Source organism: Cryptomeria japonica, chromosome 5 (assembly GCF_030272615.1).
Source record: "Cryptomeria japonica chromosome 5, Sugi_1.0, whole genome shotgun sequence".
NCBI lineage: Eukaryota > Viridiplantae > Streptophyta > Pinopsida > Cupressales > Cupressaceae > Cryptomeria > Cryptomeria japonica.
The window spans coordinates 276,777,857-276,783,856 of NC_081409.1; positions in this window are offsets into that span (position 1 = coordinate 276,777,857).

The following is a 6,000-nucleotide window of genomic DNA, read 5'->3' on the forward strand; positions in this document are numbered from 1 at the left end:
GAAGTCATGGGGAATGAGCCATTTGTCGTGGATAAATTTAAAGTTTATTTCCAAAGGACATATTTTGCCCTATTCTAGATATTGGGAGAGGATGTGAAAGACAAAATGCCAGTTGCTTTAATGTGCATGGCTATGAGAATATAGAACTTTGAATTGAACCTTGAATTTGATTTTTCCCTAGAAGTTGAAAGAAGGATTCATGTGCAGCTTGTTGCATTGAAAGAAAAGAAGGGATCCTATAACTTCCATCATTACTAATTGTTGTGTTATTTGATATTGTATCAAAATAGACAATGATTGGAAAAGAAATTAAAATTGGTAATTGTTGATAATATGGGAAACAGAATGTCAGTGCAGTTGTGGTGCTATATATGGGATAAGAGATGCAGAAGTAGTGATGACAAAATTTGTCATGATGTGTTAGGTGTTTTAGCTGCGCTCTTTGAATCACTGGGTAGATAGATTGTCAAATAATGGAGTTGATAAGGCCCTTGGATATGAAGCCTGAAGCAGGGCATACTCATAACTTTGGTGATTGGTTCTACATGACTGATCACACTTTGACCAAGGTATATGGATGTCCACAGGCTCCTCATCAATTACTAGTGTTTGTCTCTGACATGATTGAATTCTTAGAGTTTATGTGGTAGATAGTGTGGATGGAAAAGGAGATAATGGAGAGATGAAAAAAGGGGACCTTTCTACCCCATGTTGCTAGATATGTCGAACTCTCCATTGGGTCAAATATTCTTGAAAAACTACAGGGCTACATAAAAATAAATTATTCTTTGAAACTAGGCCAGGAAAGATTGTGTGACCCTGAGGGTCACATCAATAATGTCAAGAGAAAAGTATTAACTAGCATAGGGGTCACCCATGAAATTCTCTTGGATGAAGATATAATTAGAAATTGTGTCACTTTTGATGAAATTTTTCAAAGAAGGAGAAAGTGGATTATTTTGATAAAGATATAACAAGAGAAAATAAAGAAAGATCCAAGTTTCCCTATATTTTTCACAGAAGAAAAGGAAATCATTAAAAGGATTAATTTGAATGTAAATGACATGTCACCCAAAGTAACAAAATTGCCTATGAAGAAACCCAAAGGGGTTGTGATTTGTGATGTTTCTAACATTGTATTTGTTCAAGAATCTTCACCTAGTCCAACCCCATCAAAGAGACAAAAGAGAGATGATCTTGTACCCTTGGTCCCATATGATGACACTGAAGAGGCAGGTGATACCGCTGATGCCATCAATGCTCTACAAGCTCTGAAAGATGATGAGGGAATTGATCAACCCCAAGTATCACCCCCTAGATATGAAGAAGAAGCACATGGGCATGGGGTTCAAATTGAGGGGGATGCGTTGCTAGAAAATCGTGAAGATGAGATGGTTGCTACTTCTTTGAGGTTCATAGAAGATGATGAGTTCATCAAAGCACTCGAATTCAAGGACTTCTAGATAAAAATGAAGATGAAAGAATTTGAAGAAAAGAAGTAGATGAATATGAACATGATGAAATTGCTTTAAATTTTTTTAGAGAATTGAGATTAGATGACGTAGATGTCACGCCTAATGAAGTTAAAGATATGGTGCTAAAGAGAAATATGTTGGTCATTCCTGAGATGACTATAAAGAAAACATTTTTATTGGATCAGGTTAGGCATCAAGAAGACCCAATGTTAGTGGCAGAATTTGATTCTGAACAAGGAGTGAGTGGCACAGGGTACAACCCTCAGACTGAAACTTTGGTTGCATGGGTCAAGTTTAAAAGACATATAAGCCAAAATTAGTCAACATGATTAAATAAACTAAAGGGGCAACCATACTCTTGAAGACACAAAGATACATCTCCTTTAGGTGGCCACTATGACAATGCACTCAACAATGTTCACCAGGGATGCTATAAAGAATATGTAGTAGAAGTTAATTGAATATGAAAAGATTCAAGTTGATATGAATGAGGAAGTCAATAAATTGTATATTGAGAATGTTAGATTGAAATATTAGTTCAAAGGTGGAGAGATCATTCAAAGTAAGGCACTTGTCCTTCACAAGCATGCAATACCAAAGTCAATCACTGATATAGTTGATAGTAAAAGATGGACCGAAGAGAAAATGAATTATGAGAAGGAGATTGGAGAACTGAAGAGAATAAATGAGGATGTCAAACAAAAATTGTCACAACAAATTCTTTATGTTTTTGAAAAGGTATTGAAACATAGGGTGAAATATGTTATTGATAAGTTAGAGGATGTGCACAAAAGTTATGAATCACTATTGAAGGCATTGGAAGTATTCAAGGAAAACAAGTTAGTGCTAGAAGCATTGTTCAAAAGGTGGCAACCAGTGCACCATACTTTGATCACCTTCTGTAGGGTAAATAAAAGAGATCCAAGTGTCCCTCCTACCATCAAAGAGACTGAAAAAATGGAGAAAATTATGATTGAAGAACTCAAATACATTTTTGCAGAAGAACCCAGGGTGAAGGCCAAGATTGACTCTTTCAATACATTTAAGCATTGGACCATCCCATCAATTATTGATCAGGATAAACATATCCAAGATTCCAATGATTGGAAGAGTGAGTTCAATAAAATGGTGCCACGAATCCTCTCATATGCAAGAAGAAAAGGACATCAGTGTTTAAAGCTTTAAACTCTTTCAGGACATAGTAGTGACATTGGATAATGGATATACAAGATTTACCTTTGAAGTATGTGCCATAATAGATAAGAGATGGAAGGATCATATGGTGAATGTCCTAGATGTACAGAAGAATAAGTGGCCCAGTGACTACGATGTGTATCAATGGGAAAGCCAATATTTGAAGCCTTCGGAAGAGTGATGCAGTGAAGTGCCTGTCGGTGAACGTGGAGCCCACTTCAACTTTAAATAGAATTTTTCCAGACCCATTGGTCACGAGTTTCTATTCGCATTATGAAGATAAGGAGTTGCACTCATGGTCACCGAATTTTCTTATGTTTTAATTGTTTCTTGTTCTCATAACTTTGTTTTAATTGTAATCATTTGAAACAAATATAATTATGTTTTGTTATCTTTAATCTAAAGGGCATGTCTTTTCATTTTCGGGTGGGACAACTAAATGATCATTTTGTAATGGTCTGAAGCTTGTCGCTTCTCCCATTTTGTATATAAGGGAGGAATCAAGACTGCTTAAGGAGTTGGAAGGGATTCATCAGGAAGAACATATTGCAACAAACTGTAACACCTTATTTGCAGTGGCTATAATATAAGTGCAGGATTTTGTGTTTGAATTATGATTTCAACTATTTGTGGTACAATTTGATTAAGTGTTATATGGTTGTCTCCAATTTGATTTCTTTCTTATTATTTAGATCAATATATCAAGGATATTTCTGATTTATCAAAGCATCTCTCTTATTTTGTGTGATTTATTCAATTGGATTCTGCAAGGCAAAATGAAGTTCACTTAAATAAGTCATTGTTTCTAAAAGATTCATTTGGATTAAAAAAAGAACCTAATAACATTACATGTATGCACATTTATGCAAGGCATGACCATATAAGGTGCCAAACAATTTGAATTGTGATCAAAAGGTAGATACATGTTATTTTGACTCTATTTCCCTGCAAGAAAGGCACCAATCTCAGACGTTCTTAGAGTTTTTTTCAACTGATTTTCAAATTGTTTTCTTTTTATTTCAATATTGGAAGTATAAGTAGTTTTCATATTTTTGGTTATCTATTTCAACATCCTCACGCCAGAATGAAATAGATTGAAGAAATGGTTGTATAATTGGAGATATCATTCATTTTCTCTTATAATTTGTGTGAGGATTATAATCTTCTTTGATATCATCACAAGAATCGAGTAATTAATTGATGATAAAGGTATACCTGTCAAGACATAACAAAGTCTGAAGAGCAAAAGATATCTACCCTTGGGTTGATTCTTGTTCATTGGCTAGATCACTTGTGAGACTTGATAATAGAATTTGGCATACTCTTAAGGTTTTGCAATCTGTTGATTTGGGAACCAACATAGCACACATTTATTATGAGAATTTTATTTACTTTTTATTTTCATATTTAATTATGTGTACACTCTCAATCCAACAACTTTTCATCAATATTTAAAAGAGTAAGGAGAAGAGCTTCATATATTTGGTCATCTCAATGACATGAATTAAAATTTTATTTATGGTCTGACCATATAAACATATGACATTAGAACTACATGTATGTGGGAATTATTTCACATTGATATTTGTGTTGCTATAAATGAATTAAAATAAAATAAAAATTGTTTTAAATAATGTTGAATAGATGCTTGACTGTAGTCTAAAATATTATAGTTCTTGTATAATTGCAAAATGTGTTTGACAATGTATGAACACAATAACCCTAAGAGGTTGGTTGTATTGAATTCATTCATTTCTACCTTAATGTTGCAAGATGAGCCTTTAATTTATTCTTTATTACTTGGATTGTTAGTAGTGAGATTCTTAAGGGCATTTAGGGCCCCAACAAAAGGCTTTGGATATAAATTTTTCAAGATCACATTTTTGTACTACCTACTTTCTTCTTAGTTGTCACTGGATGCTCCTAATCCTAGTGTTAGGGTTAGGGTTGAAACTATGATCATATTTAGGATTGTAGATAGAATCATAACCTTAATTACATCCTAACACTTATATAATTTAATAATATATTTTAATAACTTAGCTAAATTAAATAATGTATTTTAATAATATAATAATCCATTTTTGGTTATAAACATTCATCTATTTATCCCATATTTATGTAAAATATTTGTATTTCTTTATAGGTATTAAAATTTACAATATTTCACTCTCATCAAAGTATCATAGCCTTAATTTTTTTTTTCCCTAAATATTAAAATTTACAATGTCTTACTCTCTTGAAAGTATTATAAAGCTAATTAAGGCAATTGCTAAGTAAATAAAATTATATTTTAAGTTAAAAATAGTTTGCAAGTAAACAATGCAAATAAAATAATATCATTCTTATTATAACTATTAAATAAAAGAAAATAATTAAATAAATAAAATATAAATAGATTAAAAAAAAAATTTAAAAACATCTATTTACAATATATTTTCGATGGATGTTTAAAATTACATTAAACATTGAATATTAATACAATGAAATCTTAAATAGATTTAAATTAAAACAAAATATATTTATTCATAATATATTATTTTATGAATGTTGAAAATCGCATTTGAACAATAAATACTATGCTTCCATAAAACACGTGTCAATATAACAATAACAATAGAAAATTAACAAAAATATATATTTCCTATTAATGAATCTAATGTATTTTCCCACTTCACCTCAATATTAATATTTACTATAAAAGTTAAGTACCTTTTTCTTCAAATAACATTTTAATTTATTGATTCACAACTTTTTAAAATTAAATATTTTAACTATCCATTTTTACTTATATACATATTATTTACTTATCTCATATTTATATAAAATAATTTTTATTTCTTTAAAAATATTAAAATTTACAATATCTTACTCTCATCAAGATCTAGTAAATAGCCTTAATATTTTTTTATTTTCCTTTATAAATATTAAATTTAGAATGTCTTACTCTCATCAAAGTATTGTAAAGCTAACTAAGCCTATTAAATAATACCAAAATAGTTTCCAGGTAAATAATGTCAATTAAATAAAATCATTCTTCCAATAATTGTAAAGTGAAAAAAATAAATTATAAACCTAAATAAAATAGAATAAAATATAAATAGATTTAAATTGAAATAAAATACAACTATTCACGATATATTTTTTCTATAGACATTTGAAATTACATTTAACAATGAATATTAATACAATAAAATTTTAAATAGATTTAAATTAAAATAAAATACATCTATTCATTATATATTTTATGTGTCCACATTCAACAATAAATATTAATACAATAAATTTAAATTAAAATAAAATACAGTTATTCATAATATATTCTTTTAGG